Raw genomic sequence first — 25793 nt, forward strand, 5'->3', positions numbered from 1 at the left:
TGAATAGAAAGGAAAATCATAGAACATGCTTTGTGATGGATTGTGGAAGATGACTAGAGCAAGAGAAATCAGATTTCAACCATTTCCATAGATAGAATTTCAATTATTTTTTTGTCTTCACATCTAGAATTTTAATCCTCTTAAAAACAGCAGATTACCTCCAACAAACATGGATTTTCTGGTTTTAGAATGACAGAAAAGTAGGGACTGGATATGGGAGCCAATGAAATGGCAATGACTAAGTCATTTGTGAGGATTTAAATATGTCCTTTTGTTTCCATTTTAAAAGATTGTTTATTCAAATAGCTGATTTAAAAATGGGCAAAATTCTTATAGCATCATCCATGCTAAAAATTTCTCCTGTTATCCCAGGATTCACTATTATTACATATAATTTCCATGACTCATGCCAGGAGCAAGTATATTATAAGAAGAATATTAAACTGTCTCAATCAAAAGAGACCAAAACGTATGAGCTCAAATTCTGACTACCACTGTGTTTTCATGGCAAGTCAATTCTCTTGGACTCAGTTTCCTCTCTATAAAAACAGCAGTGGAGACTGTAGGGTCATAGATTGGATTTCATGATTTAAGTGTTCCCATAATCTTGTAACATTGTGTAAATTTATTTTCAGTTGCTTTAAGGACACAAAGGTATTAGAAATGATAATAGATTGAGGAATAAGGAGAATCTGAGTTCTTTTAATCGAACAACTTCAGACAGATGAGGAGATCCACCCGCACAGAGTTTGGTCACTTGCTGAGCAATTTCCAGGTAATTCTTTCATGTCTTACTTCACATAAGTAGTTGGCACATGCTTTTATTGTTCTTTGTCCTAATACTTTTTGTCATTTTTTTTTCTCTTATTGGCATTTGGTTCTAAATATTCTTGAATAGCTTTCTCTTATTTCTTTCTTCCTTAGTAAGAATTAAACAATCATAGAATCTCAGAGTTTTACTTCAGTGGCCACCTAGACCAATGCAAATGGGAAAAAAAGAATATGCCTTTGAAAAATACCCAATACGTGATTATCCAGGCTATGCTTGGAGAGCTGCAATGAGAGAAGACCTTCCTCACAAGACTCCACTTTCTACTTTGAGAAAGCTTTAATTGTTAGGAATTTTCCTCTTATTCTAAATCTAAATTTGCCCTTCAAAAATTTTATTTTAACTCCTCTTAGTTTTAACTTTAATCAATCCAATAGGTACATGTTTATTAAGACTCTGCTATATACCAGATATTGTAGTAGTATTGGGGATATGAAGAAAGGCAATAACTCCATTTTTTTCAGACAATATAATATATCTTCTCTTCTGATGCCAGATACCAAAGAGTGATGTAAAAGGATATGACATATAGTCCTGCCATACTAAGCTGTATAATTGAACTTTAAAAATTTTATATATATATAAAATCATCCAAGAAAGCAAAATATAATGAAAGATTGAGAGGCTGACAACTTTCTCCTGCAGGGAAAATAACTTCTAGCTGGCTAATTATGAAATAGATCGAAGAATGCTGTGCAGAGAGGTAATTTTTTCTCTTAGGAGAAATAATAGAAATTGAGGATATCTCAAAATTGTGTGACATAGATTAATAAAATAAGTGAATCATAATAATTTCAGTTTATCTTGTCCAAAGACTGCATGTAGTGTAACAGTGACAGTGGTATATTAAAAAATTAGCCCCAAAAACGAAATGATAAAGGGCCTTAAATGCTTAGATAGATAGGACTTTTATTTTCTAAAAGGGATGATGGGCAGTGGAGAGTGGGCTGCCTCCACATCAAGTTGATCCACCAACCACAAGGGCCATTCCCAGGCCTATAACTGCAGGGTTGGGATCTGTTGGAGCTGTGTAAGAGACAAATGCAGGGCTTGCAGCTGTGGCAGCAGCTACTCCTGGAACTATCAATCCACATCCTGGAAATTTAAAAGGCACCTATCTTAACTTCCAGGGACCATGATGTCAGAGTGAACCCCAACTTCTCCAATTCCCCCCTGTGACCCTGAAAACACAGAAATTATTGCCCCAGAGCAAAATTTTAAAATAGTGAAGGTTTGGGAGTCCTGGAGGAAGGGTGTGGCTAAGGCCCTGCCTCAAAATGCATAAAAGACAGACTGCAAAGAAAAAGACTGGAAAATCCTATTATTTCTAGAGGGAGGAACCAAATTCAGAAGGAGGCAGCATTGACTCCACATTCACAGCTGAAGCCTCAATGGAGAATATGGACTGGTCTCAAGCCCAGAAAGCATTCTTAGAAAAACTCAAGAAGGACTTTGAAAAACAAATTAGGGAGGTAGAAGATAAAATGACTAATTCTTTTAAAATCAAAATTGTGAAAATTAAAAAAAAAACATTTCAATGAAGAAAGCAGCTACTTAAAAAGAAAAATGCATGAAGTAAAAATGAAATCTGAACATATGAAAAAGGAGCTTCAAATACTAATGAAGAAAATAATTAGCTAAAAATTAGAATCAACCAAATTGAAGCTAATGACTCTATGCAGCACCAAGAATCAGTCAAACAAAGCATCAAGAATGAAAAATTAGAAAAAGACATAAAATATGTCAATGGAAAAAGAACTGACTTGGAAAACAGATCCAGGAGAAATAATCTAAGAATTATTGGTCTACTTGAAAATTATGATGAAAAAAAGACCCTGGACAACATATTACAAGAGCTCATCAAGGAAAACTGCCCTGAGACCCTAGAACCAGAATGTAAAATAGAAATCGAGAGAATCCACCAGACACTCCTGAAAGAGATCCCAAATTGAAAACTCTGTGAAATGTTGTAGCCAAATTCCAGAATTATCAGGTTATGGAGAAAATACTGCAAGAAGCCAGAAGGAAACAATTCAAATATAATGGAACTACAGTCAGGATTGCATAGGATCTGGCAGCTTCTATATTGAAAGAATGGAGGAACTGGAATATGATATTTTGCAAGGCAAAAGTGCTCAGGTTAAGACCAATGTTCAGATATCCAGTGACACTGAGCATAATCTTTCACACAAGGAGATAGTCATTCAATGATAAAAGGGACTTCCACACCCTCCTGATGAAAAAACCAGAGCTCAGTTGAAAATTCAATCTCCAATTACAAGACTCAAGAGAGACATAGAAAGGTAAATAGGGACAAAACACACACATATACATAACTTGTATGAATTTTGTTATTAATTTTTCTAGCTCTGTCAAACAATTTTTTGATAATTTGATTGGTATGACATTGAATGAGTAAATTAATTTACTTATTTATGTATTAATTTATTCTCTGATCTATTCCATAATTTGCCAGCTAGATTTATTTATTTGTTTTTTATTTGTTTTCTCATTTTTATTATATTAGCTTGGACTACCCATGAGCAGCTGATGTTTTCCTAATTATTTATATCTGACTTTATTTATTTTTAATTCAATTTATATATTTATTCACTTTTTGTTTACAGCATACGGATCCACAAGCTTTTGAGTTCCGGATTTCCTCACCCTCCTTCCCCTCTCCTCTCTCTCCCTCTGGTGGCATGCAGATCAGACTTTTTTCATGTGAAAAGTGTTTTGTAATTTTGTTCATAGAGTACTTGGGTTTGTTTTGGCCTGTAGTCTCCCAAATGTTTTATAATGTCTATAGAAACTTTAAATGGAATTTCTCTATCTCTTGCCTTTGTTAGTAATGTATAGAAATGGCAATTATTTATATGGGTTTATTTCACATCTTGCAAATTTGCTAAAGTTGCTTATTACTTCAAGTAGTTACAAGATTTTCTAGGATTCTCTAAGTATATCATTACATTATCTGCAAATAGTGATGATAGTTTTGTTTCTTCTTTGCCTATTCTAATTCCTTCATTTTCTTTTTCTTATCTTTATACTAAAGCTAACATTTCTACTACAATATTGATTAACAATGGTAATAATGATAATAATAATAATAAAAATAATCCTTATTTCACTCCTAATCATATTGGAAATACTTCTGGATTATCCCCATTATATTTAATGCACATTGACAGTTTTAGGTAGGTGCTACTTATAATTTTAAGGAAAACTCTATTTCCCTGTTCTTTAGTATTATTAAAAGGAATTGGTCCTGTATTTTATCAAAAGCTTTTTTTTTACTTTTTTTTTCTTTTAGGAGGGGGAAGGCAGGGCAATTGGGGTTAAGTGATTTGCCCAAGGTCACATGGCTACTAAGTGTTAGGTGTCTGAGACCGGACTTGTACTCAGGTCCTCCTGACCCCAAGGCCAGTGCTCTATTCACTGTGCCACCTAACCACCCCAAAAGTTTTTTTTCTGTATCTATTGAGATAATCATATGGTTTCTGTTAATTTTGTTGTTGATATGGTCAGTTATGCTGACCCTGCACTCCTGGTATGAATCCTACCTGGTCATATTATATTGTCCTTGTGATAAATTGCTATAATCTTTTTGCTGACATTTTATTTATTTTTGCATCTATATTCATTAGGGAAATTGGCCTATAATTTTCTTTTTGTTCTTCCCAACTTAGGTATCTGTACCATATTTGTGTCATAAAAAAAAAGGTTGGAAGGACTCCTTCTTTGCCTATTTTCCCAAATAGTCTATGTAGTACTGGAATTAATTTTTCTTTAAATGTTTGACAGAATTCTCTTTTAAATCCATCTGGCCCTGGAGAATTTTTCCTAGGGAGTGCATTGATGACTTGTTCAATTTCTTTTTCTTAAATGGGGTAATTTCAGTGTTTTATTTCCTCTTCTGTTAATCTGGGCAATTTATGTTCTCTAAGATTGTCCAATTTATTGCCATTTTGCTAAGATCGTCCAATATATTGCCATACCATTGGGCAAAAACAGTTCCTAATCATTGTTTTAATTTCCTGTTCATTGGTGGTGAATTCACCCTTTTCATTTTTGATACTCCTAATTTGGTTTTCTCTCTTTTTTTTTAAGCATATTAACCAAAGGTTTATCTATTTTATTGTTGTGTTTTCCTTCAAAAAAACAGGTCTTAGTTTCATTTCATTTCATCTATTTAGTTCAACAGTTTTCTTAATTTCAATATTATTAATCTTTCTTTTTGTTTTCAGTATTTGTAATTTGGTATTTATTTGATTGGGGATTTTTAACTTATTGTTTTTCTAGTTTTTTTTTTTAGTTGTATGCCCAAGTCTTGATCTCCTCTGTCTCTATTTTATTCATTTAAGCATTTAGAGGTATAAAGATATAAAATTTCCCCTAAGAATCACTTTTGTTACATTCCATAATTTTGGGTATGTTATCCTATTATTGTCACTTTCTTGTATGAAATTATTGATTATTTCTGTGATTTGTTGTTTGATCCACTCTTTCTTTAGGATTCGATTATTTAGTTTCCAATTAATTCTTAGGCTGTCTTCCTCATGGTCCTTTATCACATGTAATTTTCATTTCAACACAATCTGAAAAAGAATGCATTTATTATTTCTGCCTTTTCTGCATGGCATTTATGCCCTTTGGTCAGTTTTTGTGAAGATGTCATATACCAATGAGAAAAAGGTACATTTCTTTTTATCTCCATTCAATTTTTTCGAGAGGTCTACCATCTCTAAATTTTTCTAAAATTCTATTCCCCTCCTTAACTTCTTTCTTGGTTATTTTTTGGTTAGATGTATCTAGTTCAGAGGGGGGAAGGTTGAGGGCCCCTACTAGTGAAATTTTACAGTCTATTTCTTTCTGTAACTCCCTCTAAGAATTTGGATGTTATACCACGTGGTACATATATGTTTACTAACAATACTAAGTCATTCTCTATGGTGTCTTTTAGCAGGATGTAGTTTCCTCCCTTATCTCTTTTAATTAGATCTATTTTTCCTTTTTCTTTCTCTGAGATCAGGATTGCTACCGCTGTTGCTATTACTTCGACTGAATCATAATATATTCTATTTCAGCCTTTTACCTTTACTCTGTGTATTCCTTTCCTTCCAATGTGTTTCTTGTAAACAACATATTGTAGAATTATATTTTTTAATCCATTCTACTATATGCTTCTGTTTTATGGAAGAGTACATCCCATTCACATTTATTTTTACTCTCTGTGTATTTCTCTCGAATCTATCCTCCCTGCCCCCTCCCCATGTATGCTTTTATTTCTCCTTTCTTCCTTAATCTTCTCACTAGTTTTGCTTTTGACCATGGCCTCCCTCAGTCTTCCATTCCTTCTTTAAGTCCCCTCCATTTTCTTTCCCTTTTCCTTTATTACTGCCTCCCTCTTTTCAGGTCATGTTAGATTTTTATACCTGGGGATGTTATTCCTTCCTTGAGCCAAATGCAATGAGTGTAAGGTTTAAACAATGCTCATCCCCCTGCCTTCTTTCCCTCTACTGTAATATATTTCTGTGCCTATTCATGTGATATAACTTCTGCCTTCTCTTTTCCTTTTTTTATTTTTCACTACTTACTTGTTTTTTTACTCATCATATCAAAGTCAATTTATACCTATACAGTCTATGTATATTTCTTATAAATGTCTTAATAAAGATGCTGTTCTGAAGAGTTATAAGTATTTTCTTCTAATGTAGGGATGAAAACAGTTTGCCCTTATTGAATAACATGTTGTTTTCTTTCTTTATTGTTTACTTTTTTTTTACCTTTCCTGAATCTTGTAATTGAAGATCAAATTTTCCATTGGGCTCTAGCCATTTCATTTTTTTTTTTGCTTTTTTAAATTTGAATATTTGATTTTAAAACTTTCAGTTCCAGATTCATTCCCTTCCCCCCCCCCCCCGCCACCCACCCCCACTGGGGGGACAAGCAGTTCAGTGTAGGTTGTACATGTGTGGCTAATGCAAAACAATAACATAATAGATGTATTGTAAAAGACTGACTATTTTTCCCTCCCTCCTATCCCACCTCCCACTTGTTCTATTCTCTACTTTGATCCTGTCCCTTTTCAAAAGTGGGTGCTTCCAACTTCCCTCCGCCCCAGCCTGCCCTCCCTTCCATCATCCCCCCTCACATCCCCTTCCCCCCTATTCTCCTGGAGGGTGAGATCCCCTATTTAGTGTGTATTTCCCTCCCTTCTCAAGCCAGATTCAATAGGAATAAGGTTGACCTATTCCCTTTTGCCTTCCTATTCTTCCCCTCCATTGTAACCATTTTCCCTTGCCTCTTCTGTATGAGATAGTTTGCCCCACTCTGTCTCTCCCCATGTCCTCCCATTATATTCCTCTCACCTCTTAATTTCACCTTTTAAGTATCATCCCTTCCTGTTAAATTGGTCCCGTGCCCTCTATCTATGTATACCTGTAAACATATATATACACATTCACATATGTATTCATATGCCCGCATACCCTCATATAAAGACATATATATATATATATATATATATATATATATATATATATATATATATATATATATATATATATATATATTTCTAATCCCTTCAACTACTGAGAAAAGTTTCATAGGTTACAATTATTGTTTTTCCATGCAGGAATGTTAATAGTTCAACTTTGGCCAGGTGGCTCAGTGAGCAAGAGCACCGGCCTCAGTGCCAGGATGACCCGGATCACATCCGGGCTCAGAGACCCAGCACCACACCCAGAAACAGCAACTGGCCATGCAACCCTGAACAAGACACTCAACCCCAATTACTTCAAACAAAAAAATAGTTCAACTTTGATAAGTTCCTTATGATTCCTTTTGCCTATTTACCATCTCATGCTTCTCTTGCTTCTTGTATCTGAATGTCAAATTTTCTATTCAACTCTGGTTTTTTCATCAAGAATGCTTGAAAGTCCTCTATTCCAATGAATGACCATATTTTCCCCCGAAACATGATACTCAGTTTTTCTGGGTAGGTGACTCTTGGTTTTAATCCCAGCTCCCTTGACCTCTGGAATATCACATTCCAGGCCCTTCGATCCCTCAGTGTAGAGGCTGTCAGATCCTGGGTTATCCTGATTGTGTTTCCACAATATTCAAATTGTTTCTTCCTGGCTGCTTGTAATATTCTCTCCTTAATCTGGGAATTCTGGAACCTTGTTATAATATTCCTAGGAGTTTTCTTTTTGGGATCTTTTTCAGGAGGTGATCGGTGGATTCTTTCAATCTCTATTTTGCCCTCTCGTTCTAAAACATCAGGGCAGTTTTCTTTGAGGACTTCCTGGAGGATGCTTTCCAGGCTCTTACTTTGGTCATGGCTCTCAGGCAGTCCAATAATTTTTAAATTATCTCTCCTGGATCTATTTTCCAGGTCAGTGGTTTTTCCCATGAGGTATTTCACATTGCCTTCTATTCTTTTATTTGTTTGGATCTGTTTGACCGCATCTTGATTTCTCATAAAGTCATTAGCTTCCATTTGCTCCAATCTAATTCTGAAGCAATGATTCTCCTCAGTGAGCTTTTGAGATTCTTTTTCCATGTGACAAATTCGACTTTTTAAGGCATTCTTCTCCTCATTGCCTTTTTGAGCCTCCTTTGCCATTTGAGTCAGTCTGTTTTTTAAGGTATTATTTTCTTCAGTCAGGCTGTTGACTCTCATTTCATAATTTTCTTGCATTGTTCTCATTTCTCTTCCCAATTTTTCCTCCACTTCTCTTATCTGCTTCTTAAGGTCCTCTATGGCCTGTAACCAGCTTGTATTTTCCTTTGAAGCTTTTGGTGCAGGAGTTCTGACTTCACTGTTTTCCTCCTGTTCCATGCCTTGCTCCTTCTTATCCCCAAAATAGGAGTGTAATGTTGGAATCTTCTGTCTGCTTTGTTTCCTTTGCCTGCTCATTTTGCCACTCAATGATTTGACTTTTGGGCTTTTTGCCACAGTAGGACTCTGCCACCAGACAGGGGAGTTTTCGTCCCAAATGCTGGGGTTTTCTCAGCTGCCGGAGGTATTAGATGGGTGCCCTCTCTGAGGTCTCCACATGCTCTGGCAAGCTGGACACACACCCCAGGACCTCCACCCTAGACTGCAATCCAGATCCAAGCAGGTTAAAGCAAGAGTGATTACCCCTCAGACTGGTGCTTGGTCTCCCTACACTCTGCAGCTGAAGGAGTGTAGCCGCCATGTGGCACTGGCAGGCTGTGCTGGCATCTCAGCGGTTTCTCACTCCGGGGGTAAAAGCCAGGCACTCCCACTTCCTGGGTCCCAAAGTCCAGACTGCACTGGCCTCTCACCTTGTCCTTCACATCTATGTATTGATAAATCTGGAAATGGCCACAGCTGCTGCTGATCTGGAGTCCCTCTGGCTGGCGGCTGGTCAGGCCTGCCCTGGGGCTAAAGCCTCGGTGTGGTGCTGGGCTCGGCTCCCAGAGCGCTGCGCTGGCCGATTCCTGCCTGCCTGCCGGGCGGTCCTCAACGGGAGGTTAGCTTCTCTGTGTCATTTTGTGGGTTCTGCAGCTCCAAAGTTTGTTTAGAGTCCCCTTTTTACATGGATTGGGGAGGGTGGAAGCCGGAGCCGCAGGAAGGTCTTGCTTCTACTCTGCCATCTTGGCTCCGCCCCCCCCCCTAGTCATTTCATCAGGAACATCTGGAAATCTCCTTTCTCACTGAATGTCCATCTCCTCCCCTGAATGATTATACTCAATTTTGTTGGGTAGCTTTAATCCTTGGTTATAATCCAAGCTCCTTTGTTTTAGAAATATACTCCAAGCTATTCAGTCTTTTAATGTAGAAGCTAAAGGTCCTGCTTAATCTTGACTCTGGTTCCACAATTTTTGACTTTTTTTTCTTTCTGGCTCCTTGAAATATTTTCTCTTTGCCCTGATAATTCTGGAATTTGGCTAAAATATTACTTGGTATTTTCAGTTTGTGATCTCTTTCAGGAGTAGGTGGGTGGATTCTTTTGATGACTATTTTACCTTCCTGTTCTAGGACCTGTGGGCAGTTTTCCTTGATGATTTCTTGAAAGATACTGTCCAGGCTCTTTTTGATCATAGACTTCCATGGTCCAATAATTATTAAATTATCTTTCCTGGATCTGCTTCCCAAGTCAGTTGTTTTTCCAATATTTTATGTTTTCTTCTATTTTTTCATTCTTACTTAAAAAAAAACTATTGGGGGAAGGCATGGCAATTAGGGTAAAGTTACTTCCCCAAGGTCATACATCTAGTAAATGTTAAGCGTCTGAGGCTGGATTTGAACACAGACCGGGCAAAATGTTCTATTCACTGTGCCACCTAGTTGCCCCACTAATTTTTCATTTTTTTGATTTTGTTTGACTGATTATTGATATCTCATGGAGTCATTAGCTTCTACTTGCCTAATATTAATTTGTAATGAATTTTTTTCTTCAGTTAGCTTTTGTACCTCCTTTTCCATTTGGCCTGTTCTATTTTTAAGGCGTTTTTCTCTTCAATGTACCTTTCCCCCCATTTTGTCAATTGTATTTTAAAGGAATTCCTCAATTTTTCTTCTACCCTTCTTATTTGACTTTTTAAATACTTCTTGAGATCTTCCAAGAAGCCTTTTTTTGGACTTGAGACCAATTCGTATTCTTCTTTGTGGGTATATTGACAATGTTGTCCTCTCCTGAATTTGTGTTTTGATCTTTCCTGTCACTATGATACTTCTCTATAGTCATCATTTTTCTTTGTTGCTTTTTGTCCATGGTATTTGCCCTTTTTCTTTTAAAGTTTCTCTTAGCTTCTGGGCCACAGGGGCCTCTGTTCCATGTTTCTTGTGCTGGGGGCCAGGGGCCTGGTTATGGACTTTGTGTGCTGGGCCCTTTGGTTCTGGCAGTTGGAGGCTGTAGGGTTCTGTTAGCTTTTCTAGTGCTGAACTGAAGCTGGTGGTATTGACTGGTATTGGTGCTTGCCTGGTCCACCACCCTGGGTCTCAGGATCTCCCACTGGTTTGCTGATGTGGGACTTGCTGCTGGCTTGCCAGAGTGGCTCCAGTCCTGCACTGTTCTCTTTCACTCACAGCAAAAAGGAAATTTCTTGTTAATTCCCGTAGTCTCCTGAACTAAAAGATTACTGCACCTGGTCTTTCTGCTGGACCCACTGTTCCAAGATTTTTCCTGAAGCAATAATCTCTGTGTTTTTCTAGGTCAATAAGGGAGGATGAAAGCAGCTTACTGCTTATTCCACCATCTTGGTTCCCAGAATTCAAAACAGGAGACTTTCCAGCGTTCCATCTGTGCTCGCTCATATTGCCACTCAATTGCTTGACTTTTGAGCTTTTTGCCACTGTAGAACTCTGCTACCAGAGAGGGGAGCTTTGTCCCAATTGCTGGGGTTTTCTCAGCTGCTGGAGCTATTAGTTGTATGCCCTCTCTGAAGCTTCCACACTCTCTGGCAAACTGGTCACACACCCCAGGACCTCCACCCTAGACCACAATACAGATCTAAGCAAGTTAAAACAAGAGCTATTACTCCTCAGACTGGTCGCTTGGTTCCCCTACAATCTGTAGGCCAGGAGCTGAAGCAGCCATGTGACAGCAGCTGCACGCCTCAGAAAAGGGGGAAAAGGGTGGGCCATACTCCTGAACTCCTGGTTTGCAAAATCCATACTGCATTCACCTCTCACTTTGTCCTTTGGATTTATGGCTTGATAATTCTGGAAACCGCCACAGCTGCTGGTGCTGGTAATCTGAAGTCCTTTCAGCCAGCTGCTGGTTGTGGCCTCCCTGAAGGTAAAACCTCTGGCTCAAGCAGGGCTGGGCTTGGCTCCCAAAGCACTGTGCTGGCCCTTTCCTGCCGGCCTGCTTGACTGTCTTCAGCGGGAAGTAGCTTCTCTCTGTCATTTTGTGGGTTGTGTAGTTCCCAAGTTTGTTTAGGGTCATTTTTTACATGAATTGGAGGAGGTGGAAGTGGGAGCCATGGGGAAGTCCTGTTTCTACTCCTCCATCTTGACTCTGTCCCCCCCCAAACATTCCATCTGTAAGTAGAGAGCTCCAGAAGTAGCCAATGCCATTGCTGCAGATTTAATTATTCCCAAGGCCTACTCCTGGTTTGCTGAGGCTGGGGCCGTATTGATGAGACCTGTGCTGGAATGGGCTTCTCTCTCACCCGGGTCTGACAGACCCCTCCATCTGACTTCAAGTTCTCTTTGGCATCTGTGTGCTGAGATACTGAAAATCAGCTCTGCTGCCAGTGATTCAGTCTCCCAAGGTCTGTTTCAGGTTTGCTCAGACTGGGTTGGCACTGGTGTGGCCTGCTCTGGACTCCACTCCTCTCTCAAACTGGTGCAATAGACCCTTCCTATTGACCTTCCAAGTTGTCTTGGGCTAGAAATCTGATTCATTTTGTCTTTTTGTGAGTTCAACACTCTATAATTTGTTCAGAACCAGTTTTTAAAGGTATTTGAAGAGGTTTGGGGGAAAATGCAGGCAAGTCTCTGCTTTCACTAGAATCTAATTAAAAGAGATAAGGGAGGAAACTACATCCTGCTAAAAGACACCATAGAGAATGACTTAGTATTGTTAGTAAACATATATGTACCACGTGGTATAACATTCAAATTCTTAGAGGGAGTTACAGAAAGAAATAGACTGTAAAATTTCACTAGTAGGGGCCCTCAACCTTCCCCCCTCTGAACTAGATACATCTAACCAAAAAATAACCAAGAAAGAAGTTAAGGAGGGGAATAGAATTTTAGAAAGGATTCCCAACTGTTCAACCATACCAAATCAACATCTGGGTTTTTCAAAGCCGGGGGGCTCTCAGCAACTGCTTCCCATAGTCTCATCTGATCAAAACACAGAACACTTCTCAAAGTGAGCCCCAAAACAAAGCTACGCATTAGGGCTTATATAGCCTTCTCCTGGCTCAGAGAATGTAACAACCTTATTGACTGACTGCCCAATCAAAGAGTATCTACTGAAAAACAAGGCTCCCACCCCGGGCTCCATGTTCACTTTAGCCTAGGGGCAGGGAAGATCTTAAAAAATTTACATTCTTATTACATTCCTCCACAGTCCCCTCCAGACAAATTTAAAACAACACATCAGATTAAGTTTTGGAGTAGTATAGTCAACACTAAGTAAGGTGAGAGTAATTTTGTGGCCTAAGAAAACTGAGGAGAAGGGCAAAAGAAGTTTGTTACATCAGGGTGGGATCAGAGGCTACACTCACAGCAGCAACAGCAACAGTGGACATAGTAACAGTAGGAGCTGGGAAAGATCTAAGCCCAGGAAGGGTACAACTGCTCAGAGACTATAGGAGACCATTTGTTGGCACTGGATATAGCTAGTAATGATTGGCAAATTTATCGAATAAAACCCAGTTATGTATTGGAAGTTCCAAGGTAAAGAGGAGTGGTGAGGGTTGATCACAACGGAGCAGGCATCCTCCATACAATTCCAAGACAAAGAGCAGAGTTAGTGCTTTTGGCTGCAGAGTACTAGGAGCCTTTGATGCATAAGGCCAGAGCATAAATCAAAAAAGCAATGATCACACATTTCACTGAATCACACTACCATGGAAACACTGAAGACTTATAGATCCCCAGAATTACCTCAGGAAAAAAAAATAAAAACAACTTCATGAAAACACCTAGAGCTTGGGAAAGTGCCTCCCCAATCAATGATGGGTGAGCAGAGCCGACCTTTAATATAAAGTTCAAAGTCAAGAAGTATGCTGAAAATTTAAGAAAAAAATATTTGACCATAGAAAGCAACTACAATGTCAGAGAAGTAAGGGACAGAGACTCAGAAAACAACAATTTGAAAATAACCCAAAGAAATCCTCAAAGAAAAATGCTAATTGGACCAAAGTTCAACAACAATTCATGAAAGAGATAAAAAGACAAGAATAATAGAGGAAGAAATGAGAAATGAAAGGAGAGTAATGTAAGAAAATTATGAAAAGAAAATAACTACCTTGGTAAAAAATATGCAAAAAAAAATTGAAAAAAAATAGCACCTTGAAAAATAGAATTGTTTTAATGACAAAAAGATGCATAAAAATTCAAGAAAGGAACTCTTTAAAAATAAGGAGAAGCTAAATGAGAAAGGGAGTTCCAAAACTTCCTGAAAAAAATTAAAATTTATAATTGGGTACATATAGATTATTGACTCTATGAAATATCAATAAACAATCAAATAAAGTAATAAAAAATGAAAAAAAAAGAAATGTGAAAGATCTCATCACAATATACCTGACATGGAAAATACATCAAAGAGCAGTAATTTAACACTTACTAGACTTCCTGAAAGTAATCATCAAACGAAAAGCCTAGACATCATCTTTTAAGAAATTTTCAAGGAAAACTTCACTGATATTTTAAAGCCAGTGGCTAAAACAATAATTGAAAGAATCTACCAATCACCCCTTGAAAGAGATCCCAAAATGAAAACTCTGAGTTCTACCCAAATTACAGAACTAGCAAGTCAAAGAAAAAAACACTTCAACCAGTAAGACAGAAACAATTCAAATACTGTGGAACCACAGTAAAGATTCATATGAGATTTGGTGTTTTTCTTGTTTAAGAAGACAACTTGGAATATAATATTTTGAAAGTCAAAGGATCTATGTCGACAGAATAACCTACCCAATAAAAGTGAATACATCCTTCAGGGGAAAAATCGGTATTTATTCAATTGCTGTATTCAATTTATTGGCAGTCATGTTAAAAATAGTTCTGAATATATTCCACTTCAAGTCTGGAATTATTTACTGAGTGCTTATTTTGTTCCAGGAACTATGCTAAGGGCTGAGAAAACAAATAAAAGCAGAAAGAAAGATTGTCTTTGCCTTCAAGGAACTTGTATTCTTATGGGGGAAGACAATAAATGAAAGGAAGCTAAAAAGCATGGGTGAAACAATTGAGTGTGGTGCATGTAGAGAAAATCCAAACAGTCAGAGGTATACTTTAAAAAGAATAAAGATATTCTTCATGTCAAGATACCCAAAGTATAAGTGATTCCCTTAAAATGAAGGTTTTGAGAAGAGCCAGACAGTCACAGAAAGGGGTTTCAGGAATAGAATGTATTTCCAGTATGAAAAGTTCAATCCAATCCAATAAACATTTATTAAGCACCTACCATGTTCCAGGCACTGTGCTAAGCACTGGGTATACATGCAATTAATAAAAAGGAAGAGAGTACCTTCCTGCAAAGAGCTTACAATCTAAAAAAAGAAGACAATGCAAGAAAGGATACAGGAAATTTGGAGGAAAGGTTGCAGGAGAAAACCTCAGGTGGTATTCAATCCAGGGGTATTTTTTCCTCAAGTGTTGAAACCAGGAAGATGAAGTAGATGCAGCGAATAGTTTAAGAGATTGTGAGAGTGTAGTTATGCCCTCTAAAGAAAGGCTTGGGCAGGAGTTTAGTAAAAGAAGGGGAAAGATGTTGAGTGAGATGGTGTGCATCAAGGCTTGAGTTAGCAGCATGGTAATTAGATTAGAAGTGATAAGTTTATCCTAGGAGGGGTATCTTGTTCCCTCCAGTTGACACCAGGCAGGGCAGCAAAGTCAGAGTGGAGTGAAAAGCTGAGAGTTCAGGATTAAAGGGAATTTTCAGGGTGATATGTCTTCTGTGGACATGGCAAGCCCAGAGAATCAAGAGTGCATCCTGGAGGAGGGGGTGGTGGTGAGTAGGGGAATAAACATTTATATAAAGCCCACTGTTTCCCAGACATTGTGCTAAGCACTTTAGAGATATTATATAACTTCTGAAGAACTCAAAGCAATTGGAGGAATTGGTAAGAAGGTAGAATTTCATTCAATATAAAGAGAAAAATCCCCGTAAACATGTAAATATATACATATAAAAACTGGTGCACTTTGATAGTTAATGGGTTCAACTGTACCAGAAAACTATGGTTAGGCATTCCCTTGTGGAAAATATTGCAAAGGCTAGGATAAATATTGTTTCAGGTCTCTTACAACTTTGAAATTCTATGGCTCTAAAATTCAAGAATGTACAAAGAGAGCCACTAAAAAAATGGCTGAGGGGTGGAAATGTAAAACCATACTATGTGAACAATGAGTGAAGGAAATATTTCCCCATTTTAGAATTGGCAATAATGTAATTAGCTGCTCTGAGATAAGATGAAATATTATTTATAAAGCATTTTACATACCTTAAGATACTATATAAATTCTAACTTTTATTAGCAGTCATGATTACTCTTGTTATGATTATTATTTATGAGAAGTTATATTGTTTTCTATGGGCAATTTTTTAATGGAAGGTGGGTTTTTAATTCTCTGAGATCTAGTAGAGTGAATAATGCTTCTGCTGGATTTCTTTTCTTTATTTTTTAAACAGTCTATGATTTCCTGTATCTATCAGAAAAAAAGAAAGAAGGAAATAACAGACATTGATCATATTTCTATGAAATCAAAACTGAAACTAACAAACATGAGACAATAGGCTAAAATAAGTTCAAAATCAAGTAAAGTACTGTTTTCCACTTGACATGAATTTGATAGGTAAATTATTAAAAAATCAAAAGAAAAAATATATAAGCATGATAAAGAAAAAGAGACTATGCCCCCATGAGGATTTAGTTGGTGGAGTGAATCAATGGTGACACATCGCTCTATGCCAGTTAATGGAAAGGATTAATTTGGAAATATTTTTATATCAGTATCTATAACAAGTTTGGAATAAATATGGTGGAACAGGATGAGAGGAAAGGGTACCAAGTTTCCTAAGGAGAGTTGAACTAGCCCGGTCAAAAAGGGAGTAAGGTAAAGTTCCCATGCAGAAAAGTATTGAGATTAGGCCTGAAAATAATTCCTGCACTTGCAGCATGGATATGATAAAGAAATCTAATCTTAAAATACAAACAATCCAAAAACAAGACTCTCTATTGAGAGAGGATTATTGTTGCAATTATTGATCCAGTGTGTGGATTCTTTTTCTAGGAAGACTGCATATAAATTTCACCTCAATGTTGCTAGTCCTTCTAGAAATCAAATTCCCAAGCTATATGCAGTGTATCCCATACCAGAGTTCACATTAGCAAAGTATGGGACACTGAAAATCTATCTTGAGGATTTCATTTCTAGAAAGGTTACTGGCATTATGGTGAAATTAATTTATAATTGTATCTGAAACAGAGTCCCATCTTTGTCCCATCCTTTTCCCATATCTTGTTTTTACAATTGACTTCACAATGGTAAAGTTGTCTGGGCATATAGGATAATAATTACTCCTTAGGAAAATGCTATGAGATTAGAAGTTCAAAAAATGCTAAGAAAGTTAATTGATATGAATGAAGCTGATAGCAAAATTTTTCTAACATTAATATGAACAGAACAACTACCTACTATATGAATGGTTCTCTCTTCTTGTAAATACACAAAGTTGTTTTGGTTATTTGTGTCAACAAGAATACTGTTTCACCACTATAAGCCAGCACATTAAATTTCATGGTAGATGCAAATCAAGTCAGAGAGAAGGGAGACCACGTCTCTTGGTGATGATTATCCATCTAGATTCCAAAATATGCTTTTCTAGTGATACTTGACTCTCTTCTTATTACTCAGGCTTCATGTAAAATGCATCTTTCAAGAGAGTGAGAAGATGATCTTATTAATTTTATTCCCCTCACAGTGAGAGATTCAAAGATCCTTTTTTTTAGACTTTAGAAAGATAAAGTTAACGTGCTAAAAGAGGTACAAAAGACACTGAGGATGAGAGACAGGGGTCTCTGTAAGCTGAGCAATTCAGGTGGCATGATGTCTCCTTTTATTAATGTCATTATGACTTAACCTCGATAATGCTCCATGTAGATAAATTCATTCTAATCTGAATGAAACCTATAAGGAGGGGGCATCATTTCTGACAGAAGTAATTGTTTTCTAACTATTATTTTAGAATAAACAGGAAAGGCATCACATTTTACCTGAAAAGATTTTAATTGTATAAGGCAGTTATGATGCTACTATTTTATTATATAGTCAAAGATCTTGGCCTAAATTTAGTTATACACATGCTATTCTCTTGAAATCTATCTACGCATAGGCATAACCAAACCACCAAGAGAAGGGCAGAGAAGGGAATGGAGGGGGAGAGAACTTTTATAGTTTTCAAACAGCAAAAATCATATTGAATGTAAGTACCAATAACATATAAAATTAGTATCAAATTCAATGATTATGTAAATTATAATAATTTAATATTTATATTCCTCTTGTATATTAAATGCAATGATTCATAAATTATTTATAAGTTTTAATATGCATGAATATATTAGCTTTGAATTAGCATTAAATATCTCTAGATGATTTTTTGTAAATATTAAAATAAAGGTCATTATTTATTGACTATTGGTTATGGACAATAAAATATGAAAAAGGCATGATTTAGGAATATAATATGTAGAATAGTCAAATATATCACATTAATGCATACTTCAAAGTACCTGGAATTTCTTCCATTGATAAATATCACAATGTTTCTAAAAATGACAATATACATTTACATGTATGTTAATGACATGTCTGAAAACAGAAATACAGGTTATGATTAGTTCCATACTTAAGACCTTTCCATCTTGGTAGGAAGAATTGGTCAAAGTTTGAACTCTATTGGCATAGGCTTTAAGTATTTGGAGTTACTCCTATAAATGAAGCAATAACAATAATTGCATTAGGATATTGGTGGGCATATTAATATCTAAAATGCATTATTTTAGTAAAATACCAAAAAGGAATATTGTATATGCAAAATAAAATATTGCCATTTTATATTGATATATTAGAAACTATTACATTTAAATCAATGAAATAAAAGACATTTATCAAGTATGTACTATGTGGCTAGGTCATAGACTCATAGATATAAAAGTCCAAGGGACCACAGAGATCATTTAATGCATCTCACTCATTTTATATATGATGAAACTGAGGTCCGGGTAGCATAGACATGCATTGAGCTTGATACATATATGTAGATCTCGGACTTGTGATGCCTGAGCTGAGCTTTGAGGGAATGTAAGAGACAGAGGTCTGAAGGAAGAAAAGTTGGATGGAATGATATGTGTAAGATAAAAAAAAGAAAGAAACTTTGACTAGGTTAGAGGCTCTCAACCTTTGCCTTTGTGCTTGTGTATCATGTATCAAAGTATACTGAAGTCTCTGAACTCCCTCATAGAATAATATTTTAAATACCTAAAACAAATGAAAATTTTCAGTTAGAGGTCAGTGAAATTAAAATGAAGTTTTTCCTCATGCAAGTTCAAATTTACTGACATCCTGAAATTTATCTTAAGTCCACTTGGATTGCTATTTAAAAACCCTTGGGGTAGACTGAAAAGTAGGGAGATTTTAATCATGTTGTAAAATCTTTTCAACACCAAATGTAAGAGACTGTATTTAATATTAAACGAAATGGAAAGTCACTTGAGCTTATAAATATTACTTTGGGAACTAGGTGGAGGGATTTGGGACAATAGTGATCTGATGAAGAGAGACTAATTAATGTACTATGGAGGAGGCGGCTAGGTGGCTCAGTGAATAGAGCACCGGTCCTGAAGTCAGGAGGACCTGAGTTCAAATCTGGCCTCAGAAACTTAACACTTACTAGCCCTGTGCCCTTGGGCAAGTCACTTAACACCAATGGCCCTGACCTCCCTCCTCCAAAAAGCAAGCAAGCAAACAAACAAACAAAAAGATACTATGGAAAGAATCCAGTTGAATGTTGTTAGGGAACTGAGCTGGGGTGGAAATTGTTTGAAGCTTAAAAATATGATGGATTTTACATAATTTATGGAATCATAATTGGTAGGAGTTGGCAACTGGTTTGGATTCGTATAGTTTCAGAGAAATACCACAAAATGTTCTGGTACAATTGGTGGTTAGTACACTTTGATTTTCTCATACTTTGGCCAGTCAGAAAGAAGAAATGTCCTTGTCCAAGATTATATAAGTTGATTTGTTCCTTGTTATTGACTACAAGAGAGTTTTGTTATCTATCTTTCGGTGTCCTTGTGCCCACTGAGGATACTTAGAACTAATTTGTTATGCAACAACATGTATTGATAATAAATGTATTTGCTCAGATTTTAGTTGCTTAATCTTTATCAATTTCACTTGTAACAGGAACAAGTGAAAAGGTAAGGATAACTCTGAGACTGCAAACATGGTTGACCAGTAGGAGAAACTAAGTGGCACTATGGATAGAGTGCCAAGTCTGGTGTCAGGAAGACCTGAGTTCAAATCCAACCTCAAACATTTACTAACTGTGTGACCCTGGGCAAATCTCTTAACACCATTTTTCTTAGTTTCCACATCTGGAAAATGAACTGGAAAATGAAACGGAAAACCATTGTGATATCTTTGCCAAGACAATTCCAGATTGGATAATGAAAAGTTGAACATGACTGAAATGACTGAACAGCAACAAAGAAGGGGTATCCTGGACAGAAACAGAAAAGTTCAGAGGAGAACGGTTGGGGAGATAATGATTTTTGTTTTGGAGGTATGGAAATTCAAATACTGATTCATCAAGCATTTAAAAATGTGGTGCTGACAGAAGAAATAGCAGTTTCAAAATTTCTCAAATCTGAGATGATAAGGAGACCTGGAAACTTGACAGAAAGAGATTTCAAGGTATACCTGTGCTAATATTGAATGTAGGACCCTGAAAATCAAAGGAGAAATTTATAATATTGAAAGAAAATTAAACTAATTGAACTAATAAATAAAAGTAGGAATTAGTTTTATGAAAAAATAACAATAAATTAGACAAGGATTGTTTAATTTCTTTACAATGAAGGAAGAAGAAAACCAAATTACTAGTGTTACAAGTGAAAAATATGAAGGTTGCACCAATGAAGATGAAATTAAAACAAGTATTAGGAGTTATTCTGCTAAAATATATGCTTGTAAAATTTACAAAATGAAAAGGATGAACATTAACAAAAATATAAATTGCCCAGATTAGCAGAAGATGAAATAAAATATTTGAATAAACCTATCTCAGAAAAATAAATTGAGCAAGCTATCAGTGAACTCCCAAAGAAATCTCAAGACCAAATGGATTTACAAATGAATTCTACCAAATATTTAAATAGCAATTAATCCCAACTCTATATAAACTATTTTTAAAAATTATTTAAAGCAGTACTACCAAAATCCTTTATGACCCAAATCTTATCTTAATAACTAAACCAAAGAAAACAAAAAAAGGACAAAAAAAGTATAAGCCAATATCCTTTATGAATATTTATGCAAAAATTTAAAATAAAATCTTGTTAAGGAGATATAGCAATATATCACAAATATCATAATTATGACCAGGTGCAATTTCTATTAGTAATGCAGGACTGGTTTAATATTAGGAAATTATATGCGTAACTGATCATATCAGTAAAAATAAAAACAAAAATCAAATAATTACCAATTGATGCAGTAAAAGCTTATGACAAAATAAAATACCCACTCTAGTTACAAATACTATAAAGCATATTAATCACTGCAATCTTTCTTACAATGTTAAGTTATATCTATATTACCAAGAGCAAGCATCATCTGTGACAAGCATAAACTTGAGGCTTTGCCAGTAAAATCAAGGAGGAAGCAAAGCCACTATGATTTATTACTGTATTGGAAATGCTAGGTAGAGCAAAAAACAGACAAAAGAAATTGAACTAATAAAAATATACAATGAAAAAAATGAAATTTTCATTTGTTGCAGCTGACATTATGGTATACTTAGAGAATCATTTTGAATCAATTAAAAATTGGTTGAAACAATTAAACTTCAAAATTATGGAATATAAAATAAATCCATGTATATCATCTACATTTCTATGTACCAACACCAAAACCCTTCAAAAAGAAATTAAAAAGAGAAAATGCATTTTAATATAACTGCAGATAACAGACAATACTTAGGAGTCTACCTGACAAAACAAAGCTAAGAATTACAGAAAGACAATTATAAAATACTTTCCACACAAATTAAGAGAGATATGAACAATTGGAGAAATATTAATGGTTCATTTTCAAGGTGAGACAATATAATAAAAACGACAATTCTACCTTAGCTAATTTACTTATTCAGTGCCATACCTATCCATCTACCAAAAATTATTTTATAGAGCAAGAAAAAATAATAATAAAATTCATCTGGAAGAAAAAAGGTCAGAAATGTGAAGAGGATGAATAAAAACATATATGTCAAATAATGTGACCTAGTCATTCCAGATTTTGAATGACTTTACAAAATGATAATCATCAAATAAATCTAATACTACCTAAGAGATAGAGTGGTGGATCAGTGAAATCAATTAGGCACACAATACATACTACTAAATAACAGTAATAACCTAGTTTTTGATAAACCCAAAGCTTTTGGGATAAGAATTCAACATTTGACAATAATTGCTAGGAAAACAGCCAAAAAGTTTAGCAGAAACTAGACATAGGCCACCATCTCACATCATGTACCAGGAGAAGGTCAAAATGGAAAAATGGTTTAGACACAAGTGGAAATACCATAAATAAATTAGGAGAGAATGCCAGACCTGTCAGTTCTATGAATAAGGGAAAACTTTATACCCAAACATGAATTAGGATGATAGGCAGTAAAATAGATAATTTGTATTATAGAAATTTGTATTATATAAAATTAAAAAAAAAAAACTTTTGCATGACCAAAACGAATGTAGTATAAATCATTAGGAAAACAGGAAATTGAGAAAATAGTTACATCAGGTTCTCTGATGTAGTCTTTATTTCAGAAATATAAAGGAAACTAACCAAATTTGTAAAAATGGGATCCATTCCCCAGGTCATCAAATGATATGAACAGATCATTCTTCAAAGAAATCAAAGTTATCGATAGTCAAAAGGAAATAAAAATGCTTTAGAAAAATGCAAATTAAAACAACTCCAAGGTACTACTTTTTACCTATCTGATTGGCTAACACGACACAAAAGGAAAATGAGAGATGTTGGAGGAATGGTGGAAAAATTGGGACACTAATGCACTGTTGGTGGAGTTGTGAACTAACCCAATCATTCTACATAACAATTTGGAACTATTCCCAAAGTGCTACAAAACCCTTTGATGAAGTAATACCACTGTACTTCCAATCCACTTGACCAAAAAAGTTGAATGAGCAGAAAGTAACTTTCAATTTGTTTATTAACCTTCTTAATAAATACTCAATTCTGACTCCATATAGCATTAGTTAGATTGCACAACTGAATCACATAGAAAACTTAGACACAACTCCCCACACAACAAAAAACAAATTCTTATATATGTCTTTTAAACTAAAAATTCAATTCTATTCACCATCAATAACAACTTCCAAAAATTTCAAATATAATCAGTATGTTTATTCAATAAAATATGTCCAAAAATAATTATCTTATTTAACAAATCTATAATTTTATAGAATAAATGATTCTTCACCCCTCCTCTTCTTCAGATTTATTCTCCTCTAACATTTATTTATCACTTTAAGGTTTGCAAGATGTTTTATGTAGGTCATGCTATTTGATCCTTATTACGATCCTTTGAAAGAGGCATTATTATTAACATTATTTTATAGATAAGGAAACATTAGAGCTTTCTAATAATATGCACCAAGGGAAATTTTAAATAGGCTTTTTATTTAGTACTTTTTTAAAATCTTGATTTATTTTTAGTAATAGTAGCAGCAACATTTACCATATTTGAAATGCTCTAGCTGTTGGAAAGCCAGAATCTTGGCTATAGTATCTGTTTGGGGATTTTCAAGGTTAATTTCTGAGCCTGAGTAACTGCTACAGACATCTTTTGCACCTTAGGTGCAAAAGCCCAACACAGATGGTCACATCAATGTTACTGGATCAGAGCGCTGTCTGTAAAACTCAAGCTTGATGTACATAATACATTTTTCATGACAGCATATATACACATTTGTTGCTGTGGCAGTATGCCCATTTAGAAGCTGTTAGACTCATGTTAATAGGATATGGATGTAAGCCAACGATGAAGTTGGAAGAGTTGCTCACTGAACTCTCCAAGTGCAATACTTGTTGCCAAAAGGTCCTCTTGTTTGCAAATAATTTCAATTTCAAACTCTACACTCCATATATATAGACTCAGCATGGTTTAATGGGAAAACACACACACACACATGCGGGCATGCACACACACACACACACACACACACACACACACACACACACACTGAGAGGGAGTAAAATTGAGTTCCATGCCTGATCTTCTTGAACCTGGAAAGATTTGGTCTGGTATGACCACAGGGAAGTTATTTATCCTCTCTGGCCCTCAATGTCAATAATCAACTTTACTGGTCGATTAAATACATGTCTATAGATTTGGGCACAGGGGCATGCTATTTTGTCATTTCACTTCTCTGGTCTGTCAGTGTGAATGACCTAACCCTCTCCATGTTCCGAAAAGCAGCTGCACTAATCTGGTGGAGGCTATCTTAGTGTTTTTCATTTGTCATACATGAATTTTGGTACAACTTTTTCTACATATTATTTAAACTTATTTCACTTTCAATGGATCATATTTTATGAAAGTTCAGGCTCTTAAAAAGCAGAAGTGACTATCAGTCTTGCAACTGAGATGCAGCTTAAACTGGTGTTGCCTATTTTTTTTTCTTATATTAAAAGAAGTTAGTCCTGTCCCGTGTAAAAAAGGAGGGGCTGGTTATTACAATAATGAAACAAAACAAAACAAAACCCCTATTCTGTCCTAGGCAACACAGATTAAATTTTATATTTTGAGGGAAGGAAAAGATGGATCATTGCAACATCAGTGTAGAGCTTGAAGTGAACTCAGAGGCCATTTTATCCAATTCCTTTCTTTTACAGATAAGGACTTTGAGGGAGATTAAGTTTCTTGTCCAATGTTACACAAATAATAAACATCAGAGTTAATATTAAAGGCTAGAGGGTAGTGAATATGGTCCTATTATTTTAACCAATGGAGCTTCTAGGTTCTATATGGTATCCCTCAATTCATGATTACATTAGGTTCCATGAGTCTTTAAGATTAAAGATCAGATTGTGTGGAACATGGCAATATTATTCTTTTGTGATTATATAGGCATAGATTGGCTAGCTTCGTATATCCCCAAGAAGCCATCTTCTGTGCACAAATAAAACTAGATGCAGAAGATTGACTCTTTCATAAGACTAATAGTCAAATTGCAGTTCATTCACTACAGGTTACAAATGAAAACAATTTCTTTTAAAAGGGGCAAAAAAGTTTTCCTGCTTGCATTCTTAGACAATTTTTGTTTCTTTTAGAAAATAAGAGAATTGGGTAGTGTCTTTTTCTTCCAATTTCATAATGCTGTTTTTGTTTAATCACTTTCATCGCACAGTAATCCGTTTCCTGGATTTTTTAAAAACACGATTTTTTATTGTGTTGTATTATTTTATGTATACAATGAACCAGATTCTCCTAATAAGTTTCTTCTAATATGTAAGATGAAGTTTTGCATTGTCATTCAATATATTATGCATGAAGGAATGGCTGAATGAAGAAAATATACACTTATTAAGCACTTACTAAGAATTATTTAATTGTTGGACATTTTAATAGAAAAATTAGCCAGCCCTTGTCCTAGAGTTTATATTTTAATAGGAGAAGACAACACATATAGGTCAGTGATAGGAAGGGATATTTTAATTTGGAAAGTTATAGTAATGGTGAGTGGACCTAAAGGGAAGTAAATAGACACACTCTTTTTGGGAGTAAGTACAGAATTGCTTTATTTATGGTTCCAAATTGGAATGCAGAGGGAGTATGTCATGTTTTTATGAAGGCATAATTAGTTTGTTTCTGACTTCTCTTTATTATTATTATTATTTTAATCAGGAAAAGTGGATGGCAGAGGTCCTACTAATTATATTTGTATGCATCTCAGTCAAGAATCATTCAACAAGTATTTATTA

This window comes from Petaurus breviceps, unplaced genomic scaffold (genome assembly GCF_028583685.1).
Source record: "Petaurus breviceps papuanus isolate PSGF00001 unplaced genomic scaffold, PetGlider_PUasm1.0 90602, whole genome shotgun sequence".
Taxonomy (NCBI): domain Eukaryota; kingdom Metazoa; phylum Chordata; class Mammalia; order Diprotodontia; family Petauridae; genus Petaurus; species Petaurus breviceps.